The sequence below is a fragment of the Oenanthe melanoleuca genome, unplaced genomic scaffold (assembly GCF_029582105.1).
Source record: "Oenanthe melanoleuca isolate GR-GAL-2019-014 unplaced genomic scaffold, OMel1.0 S001, whole genome shotgun sequence".
NCBI classification, from domain to species: domain Eukaryota; kingdom Metazoa; phylum Chordata; class Aves; order Passeriformes; family Muscicapidae; genus Oenanthe; species Oenanthe melanoleuca.
The window spans coordinates 7,472,296-7,481,073 of record NW_026612650.1 but is presented as its reverse complement, the minus strand read 5'-3'; the positions used below and the strand labels follow the sequence as shown (position 1 = coordinate 7,481,073).

Below are 8,778 nucleotides of genomic sequence, written 5' to 3'. Positions count from 1 at the left end.
TCAAGGGAGCCAAGAGCACCTGCTTTTAAGTCAGTGTGATCAGCCAAGTATATCAACCTCGGAATAGTATAGGTTCTCAACATATCAATCTTTTGCAATGGTTTCAAGGAAGCATCTCTGATTTGAGTAAGCCAATTGTCCAACTTTTGGGATAGGCCCGACTTTGCATAGCAAGTCCAAGGATCGATCTGTACACCCAGATATTTCTCTGAGCTCCCTGGGTCGATCATGTTGAGAGGCGAACCATTAATTACCCACGCCTCACAGTCATTGATGGTATATGAATCTCTGGTTGGCTTGATGTAAAAGCCATGACATTTTTCACCTTTCGTTTGAAGACCAGTAAGTTTACAAAAGGTCTCCAAGATTTTGATGTTTCCACACATTCCTTCCCAGGAGTCACTTAATAACACCAAGTCATCTGCAAAAGCCATGGCCGTGAGTTTAAGACCATCCTGTTGAAAACCAAATCCTTCGGCCTCCAATTTACATAGAAGGGGATCTAGTGCCAGATTAAATAAGATAGGTGACATTGGGTCACCCTGTTTGACCCCCGTCAAGATCTGAATGGGGGCAGTTTTCTCCTTTTTCATACAAATGCATGTTCTGGTGTTCCTATAAAATTCCTTTATCAACTGAATTATTTGGGGATCAACCCTCCTATGCATCAAACCCCTGATAATGTGATCATGACTCACCATACCAAAAGCTTTAGCAATGTCAACAAATACAACTCCCAAATTACAATGCTCCTTTTTAGCAAAGTTAATTACTAATTGCAGCAATTTAAAATCCTGGTGCACGTATAAAGCCCCTTTGTCTGCGGTTAATGGGGCATGCTCGGGTCAACCTAGCAGTTAATATTCTAGAGAACAGCCGAAGCACTGTTGAGGCGATAGTAATGGGCTTCCAATTATTAATGTCACCCAGTTTTTCAGGATTAGAAGATTTAGGAATCAAGACTGTCCGACAGTCTCGAAGTGTATCAGGAATTGTTCCAGTAACCAGCTAGAGGTTGAAGATCTCCATTAAAAAGCGGAGTCCTCTTTAAAAAGTTGGTCCATTGAGAGTCCATCTGGCCCAGGGGCAGAAGATCTCGCCATCTCCACCGTCTGCGGGCTGCGGCCTCGATCACAAGGACTTGGGTCCCCCGAGAGCGCCGCTGGGGACTGGGGCTTCTGTATGCCACATGTCCCGCGCCCCACCGCGGGGCGGGGATTTGGCGCTGGGCTTTTCCCTCTTCGCTCGCCGTTACTGAGGGAATCCTCATTAGTTTCTTTTCCTCTGCTGACTAATATGCTTAAATTCAGCGGGTCGCCACGTCTGATCTGAGGTCGCAAGCCCAGAGCTTTGCTGAGGGAGGCGCGCGCCAGCGGGTGGGCGGGACGGCCGGCTTTCGCTCCGCATCCCCTTTTTCCCTCCCTCTCCTCTCCCTTACACTCCCCCTCTCCTCCCGGCCAACCCTCGCGCCCCGCGGCGCCAGGAGATGACAGAGAGCGAGAGAGAGAGAGAGACAGAGAGACGATGGAGACGGAGACTCCCATCCCAGAGACGAGAACCGAAGAGAAGCACGGCAGAGATGGCCCTGACGAGGGACCCGGCCGGCCGTGCGGCTTCGCGGCGGCCTCAGCGGAGACGGAGAAAGGCGACGGCTTGCCGACGCGCCGGGGACCGCCACAGAGGACTCGGGGAAGGAGGAGCGGGTTACGACCCCCGTCCCCGGCGCTCGCGCCTCGCGTGCTTGCAGCAGCACACGGCACGGTACCCCCGCGGTACCCACCCACAGACAGCCGCCCGCACGGGGGTGGAGCCCAGGGGCGAGGCCCGCGCCTCGCCTCCTCTTCTCGCCCTCTCTCGGACCAAGGCGGCGTCTTCGAGACGCCGTCTTCTCTCGCTCTCCCCCCGGCCGCCGCCACCGCACCGCGCGGCACGGCCCCGGCAAGGACGAGCTCCGCCCCAGCGGCTCGTTCCGGGAGCGGGGAGCTACGGAGCGCTCCCCGAGTCTGCATTTAGGGGGACGAAGGCCCTGCGCGGCAGCAGCGGCGACAACGACGACGACGAAGCCCCGCCGGGCCGCAGGGAAAGTGGGTCGAGGCTGCCGAGGAAAAGGCTTCCCTCGCCGAACCCCCAACACCGCCTTCCCTCCGGGCACTGGCCGGGACGACGACGCCGCCGCTGCCACCGCCTACCGCGGGCAACGGACCTGCGAGGCGACCCCAGCCGCACCGCCGGGGCGGACCCCGGGCGGCGATTGATCGTCAAGCGACGCTCAGACAGGCGTAGCCCTGGGAGGAACCCGGGGCCCCAAGTGCGTTCGAAGTGTCGATGATCAATGTGTCCTGCAATTCACATAAATTCTCGCAGCTAGCTGCGTTCTTCATCGACGCAAGAGCCGAGTGATCCACCGCTAAGAGTTGTCTGGCTTTCGGCACCGACCCCGCACGCACGGAGGAGCTGGGACCACTCGCGTGAAGCGGCCCCCTTCGTTTTGGCAACGACGCGCGCCCCACGTGCCCCGCCTCGACTGTACGAGCACACAACAAACGGAGGAGGGGAAAAAAAAAACGAAAACCCCACGTTTCGCTCCGAAGGTCGGCAAAAAGGCGAGGGGACCCGCGCCCCCGACCGCCTCCCCCCGCAAGGGGAGATGCTGCCTCGCATGCCGTTCTCTCTTCGGAGGCGGGCCAGGCGCCTGGGATCGGCCCGACCTCCGCACGGAGAAGCTCTTGAGCGGCAACACGATGGACCGGCCGAGGGACGGCGGCCCGTCCAGCCTCGCTCACGGGACAACACGCCTTCGAGGCCTCGGGGGCGCGACTGCCGGCCCCCGCTCACGCTCGCAACCTTCGCCTTGACTGACGGCCGCGGACTCGCGGAACGCCGCCGCGCCAACTGCGCGGCCGGCTCTTCCCAGCGGCCTTACAACGCCCGGAGACGCCGCGCGGCGACTACCGATCCACCGGAGCAACCCCTGCGCGGGACCTCTTCCCACCGCCGTAAGTTGAGAGTACGGCGGCCGCACTCCGACACACCGGGGGGGCCGGAGGCGGGCGCCCCCGAGACCCGAGCCGGCGTCGCGAGCGCCGGAGGCCTGCTGGTCGGCAAGACCCACTGCCACCGGGGCTGCACTCCCGGGACCGCCGCCGCTTCGCACTGTCGGGAACCTCCTTCCGCGGGCTCACACCCAGCGGCAGGCGTACGGCGCTGAGCCGGGGGGCAATGCCCACTCCCCTCCATTCCACTCGGGGACCGGACGGGGAAGCGCCCCCGCGGCCGCCCCGCACGCTTACCTTCGGCCCACAAGCAGCCGAGAAGGGCAACGGGGAAGCGATGAACAGAGCCCAGGCCGGCACGGCCGCTGGTGACGGCGGGCGCCTTCTGCCCGACCATCCCCCGGGGGGGACACTCGCCCGAGCGGCGACGCCACCGCACTCGGCACGGGGGTCTGCAACCCGCACTCGCCGGGCCTCCGGTGACGATGGAGGGACCGCCGAGCGCTCACCCAGGAGGAAGTAGCGGTCGAGACACAGCGATGGCCGGTGGGCGGCACTCGCCGGCGGGCCTTCGAAGAGAAGGCCGTCGAGGGAAGAGGCACAGTCGTGGCCTGAGGCGAGAGCGTGGCGGGCCCCCGCGGCCGCAACCCGGCAGCCGAGGTAGGGCAGAGGGCACTCACCCTCTGCCAGCGTCGCCCCATGTCGAGGCGAGCGGGTCGGCCCCTCAGCAGGATAGCGCGCCACGGCCTCTCCGCCGAGACCGGGGCTGCGGGGGGGGGGGCAGGGCTTGGATATTAGAAGTTTTGAATGTTGAATCCTAATTTCAGCCCTTTTTTAGGAGGAGTGTTGGAGTCTGTTATTCACAAGTCTCTCTGAATTCTTCAGAGAGAAATCTGAGTGCAGAGATTGAATTAAAACCTTTATAGGGATTGAAGTATGTTAAGCCACTCACCCATAAAATAGAGATGCAAGTTTAAGTTTTCGAATAAGTAAGCAAGGAATTAATTAGGAATAAGCATTAAGTGCTTTTAGTGAGTAAAAGATCTCAGATGCCAGAGTAGAAGTGTGAGTTCTATTGAAGGTTGAAAAACCTAGTCCTAGATACCAGTGCTACCTTGGAGGCTGCAGGAACATAGTTTTAGACATAATCAAACTGTAATAAGAAGATTGCTTACATTTTTCAGATAGAACAAGATAGACCATAGGCCTAGTTTATACATAACCTAGCTTGCTAAAAAACTAGAATTCTAATTTTGAGTTTTTGTCTTTAGTTTGTTGGGAAGTTTCTATATAAGAATATATGCACTGGGGAGAGCACTTCGCTTCTGCACTTAGCTTCACTTTGCCTTTTGCTTTTTTTCCTGCTCTTTCACTGCCATCATTATCACCTGAAGAAGATCGGAGCTGCCACAGCAACATCAGCTTCCTGGGGCCTTGACAGGAGCACTTCTCCTTCTAATTGGGGAGCTATAGCAAAACCTACGCTTGTGACTCTTTGCCTTTCGAGACAGATGTGCTTTTGCAATAAAAAACTTTATAGTAACTATTAGCTGCTTGGCTTATTAAAGAAAACAATCACAACCAGACAAATGGTGCCTAGAGCATTGGAGAATTAACCCCACAGAGGAGAAGGCCAGTTCTTTTCCACAGAAAGGAAAGCACTGAGCCTCAGTGTTTGGAAGGGAGTGAGAGCCAGCCCTCAGGAGGCCAAGGCCAGCCAGACCTGATGGTAATGGCAGCTTTAGTGTAGGAGCAATCTTTGGATATAGGACTTCTGGAGGTAGAATCTCAATTTCAGCCATGGGTGCCTGGAGAAGAAGGATGGCTTTTTTCCACTGGAAGGAAATCATAGAGCCCCGGTGTTTCAGGGTTAGGTGAGCAGTAGCCACCAGAGGTCAAAACCAGCTAGACCCATCTGTCCTGGTAGCTTTTGTCTGGAAGCAATCCCTGGTTACACAGAATTTTGGAGGCAGAATTCTGATTTCAGCCATGAGTGCCTGGACATTGATGGTTCTTTCCTATAGGAAGGAAAGCATGGAGCCTCAGTGTCTCAGTACAAATTAGGGGAGACCACCAGATGCCAAGGCCAGCCAGACCTGTCTGTTTTGGCAGCTATTGGTGTGGAGAAACTCTTGCAGATAGAAATTTTAGAAGAAAATGCCATTTTTGGCCATGAGTTTCTGTGCAGGAGGGACAGTTCTTTTCCATAGGAAGGAAAGCACTGGGCCCCAGCATTAGAAGGCAATTAGAAGACAAGGGCAGCCAGGCCTGTTGGTAATGACATCTTTTTGTCTGGGAGCAATCCATATATAATGGGAATTTTGGAGGCAGAATCCTGTTTCAACCATGGGTGCCTGGATGAAAAGGACAGTTCTTTTCCATTTGGAGGAAAGCCCAGAGATCCAGTGTTTAAGGGGCACATGACATGCCAAGGGCAGTTGTACCAGTCAGTCCAAGCCAACCAGATCTGTTACCTGTTCCCTTGGATCCATGGAGCCCTGCAGTGTCACAGTGGTTGTGTCATATTGGATCCTTGGTTCCATGAGGCCTTGCAGAGTCACAGGGGTCTCCTTTTTGCTGCAGTGTCACAATGGACCCTTGGTTTCCTGGGGACTCAAAATGGTAGAAGGTCTCCTTAGTTCCATGAGGCCCTGCAGAGCCCCTTGATTCAATGAGGCCTCAAAGTGTCATCATGGCCTCCAGGATTCCATGAGTCCCAGCAGTGTCACAATGGACCTTTGGTTCCATGGGGTCCTGCACTGTTATAATAATCCTTAGTTCCATGGGGCCCTGTAGTGTCACCGTGGACTCCTTAGTTCAATGGTGCCATGTTGTAATTCAGTATTTGAGGTATAAGAAATTATATCAAGGTATCCTGTAACCTCCTTCCTGCAAACCCCAGTTCCTGTCTTCCTTTCCGGTCCTGTGACCTTCCCCTGTGTCCTTGTACCCACCGGGGGTCGGGTATTCCGGTCCCTGTCCCGTCTGTGTCTTCATCCCATTGGCAGCTAGCCAAGGCCACTCCCATTCCCCTCTGCTGAATACCTGTTCCCCAGAGAAACTCGGCCTCTTTCCGGCCATACCATCGCCATGCAATAAACTGGGACTGAAAGGGCGTCTTTTGGTATCCTTCTCCATCCATGATGCGATACTTTGTCTGATCTTAAGTAATTAGGAAATAGACACAGTATAACAGCATCAGTTGGCGCCCAACGTGGGGCTCTCAGTTATAGACCCCATTTGGCTAAAAAGTGCCTGTTTTAGGACTTTTAAACACCCGTTGGGCTGTTCAACTACCTCTGTGGGTCGGAGCAGCTTTTTGACAGCCCCGAACAGAGGAGGGTGAAACGGATAACTTCTCCGCAAAATCGGAGGAGCCGGTTCTGGATTGGAGCTTTTGCAGAGTTACTGCGAGACCGCACTCCGTCTGAGGAAGGTAAATCCCTTCGGGGAGGCGGGAACCCCTAGCTAGCCCCGAGGTACTGGGGAGGGGGGAGTTTTTAGACGGAGTAGCCCCAAATTCGCGGCGGGAGGTTTGTATCCCGCGGGGGCAGCGGCGGCAGTCCCGCGTGGAGTGGCGAACACGTGTGCGGTGTTGCGCAATCCCGCCGGCATTTACGTGCTCGGCCCCTCCACCGACGTATGTTGGGCTATTGGCGTGAGCACGGGCGCGGGGGATTCCCTTCGGAGGAGTTCCCCGGGACCGCCCGGTGCTGCCGTAGCGGCAGCCGCGTGTGGTAACAAACCCCAGTACCCCCACACCTGGGTTTGCAATGGACTGCTAATTTGTAACTTTCTGCAACAGTAAAGGAATCGTGCATTTGTGTTTATAACATCGGAATGGGGGGGAAATTTTCTGCACAACAAAAGAGCATTATTTCTCAGCTTAAAGAAATGTTAGATGCGCAGGATTTTGTAATTTCTAAAAAACAGATTAAGAAATTTGTTAGTTTGTTGTCTCGAGAAGTTATAGAATTTGAAAACCAGGATATCCATTCAGTTTTATTTTGGGACAATGTTGGAAATTTATTGACTTCTAAAATACAAAAAGGCGATACCAAGGCTGCTTTATTTCTTCCTATATTTCTAAATATTCACCAACACTTAACGCAATTAAATTCGGAATCTTCTGTCCCTGAATTAAAATCCTCTTTGCCTAATTCGGAATCTTCTGTCCCTGACTTAAAAGAGAAATCAGTAATACCTCAAGAAACTACTCATTCTAACAATCCCCCCAGTTATACAATGTTGCCGCCTGAAAATTCTAATTTAGAAAATCACCTTTCTTCAGTGCAAGGGGGAAAACCTGTACTAACTTCAAACCATATGCCTTTTTCTTCCAATAACCCATTCCTGCATCCAACTCCCATTTCTGCTCCATATCTTCCCAGCTATGTAAACCCATATTTCCAAGCTGCTGTTTCTATATCGCCTTATAACTATCTTTCTAACACGGGGACAGAAAACAATAGTAACTCCGTGAGAGCTGAAACAGGGGGAGGGGCAGCACGTGTTTCAGAAACGCAGGCAGAGACACAGAACCACTTAACCCCTAACTTGCTGACTAACCCTCCTCAGCTCTTTGATGCAGCTCCAGTTAGTTATGTGGGTAGAAGGAATGGTAGGAGAAGCTACGAGCCATTCTCATACCAAGATAAAAAGGAAATTTGTAAGGTGCAAAGGGAATTTGGGAGGCAAAGTGAAATATTTAAAGGGATGCTAAGAACAACTCTTTTGTCTAATGAATTAGTTCCCCAGGATATAAAAGACCTTTTTATGTGTTTGCTAACTCCAGCTGAATATGAATTATGGCTTAATATTTGGAAACGTTCTTTAAGCAGTCTTTTAACAGAGCTTCACAAAAACCCTGAGCATTCCAAAGATTCTGATGATAATGAAATTACATTGGACCATTTATGTGGGGAGGGTGAAATTCACTGCCCTGAAAAACAAATTCGGTTATTATCTAAATTTATTTTGAATAAGGTTAGTGATGCAGCTGAAAAGGCCTTTATCAGTTTGCCAACACCTGAAGTAACTACTAGTTATGTTCATATTAAACAGCATTCTTCTGAGAGTTTTTTAAGTTTTATAGATCGATTAAAGACACAGGTGGAACGCCAGGTGCAAAATCCAGCCATGCATGCAGAACTGATTAAGGAATTAGCAGAGAAGAACGCCAATCAAGCATGTCGCAGAGTCATCTCGAGCTTACCACTCTACCCGGAGCCCAGCCTAGCACAGATGATCGAAGCATGCACACGCAAAGCAGAACTGTTCAGTGATCCTGAGAGGAACCCGAGTCCAGCACCTCCTAAGCCTCCAGCACCTCCACCACAACAGATGAAGAAGCAGCACATGTCATCACAGCAGCTAAAGAAGATCACCTGTTTCCAGTGTCAGCAGGAAGGACACTTTGCTAGGGACTGTCCTCAGAACAGGAAACAGAAGAAAATCAGTGGACCAAAAAACTAGAACTGAGGCGCTGGCCTGCCATAAACACCATAGAGCTCCAGGATATAAATTCTGCAGGCCATACTGTAGCAAAAGCCTCTCTCTTAAAAACAAAGGGGGAGGGTGGAAGGGACAATGTGGGAATAACAGATGATATGAATGTTAAATGTTCTCTTAACCAGGTCAGGCAGTCCTGTGGCCGTGTTAGGCTCCAGACTACCAAAGGTTTTCATTTCAGATCTCCTGAGTGGACCATCATTACAGTGGACATCTCAAGCCCCTTAATTGACATGACGGTTTGCCACATGGAGAGTGAGTATTTTGTTGTGGG

At 52.5% G+C, this 8,778-nt stretch overlaps 1 non-coding gene across 1 annotated transcript; it reads right to left on the bottom strand.

Annotated features, from left to right (window-relative positions):
• Nucleotides 1-2,263: 2,263 nt before the first annotated feature.
• LOC130266237 (5.8S ribosomal RNA) lies at nt 2,264-2,416 on the bottom strand. Its single transcript, XR_008842792.1, has one exon. It is a non-coding gene; the product is annotated as a 5.8S ribosomal RNA (ribosomal RNA).
• Nucleotides 2,417-8,778: the final 6,362 nt, after the last annotated feature.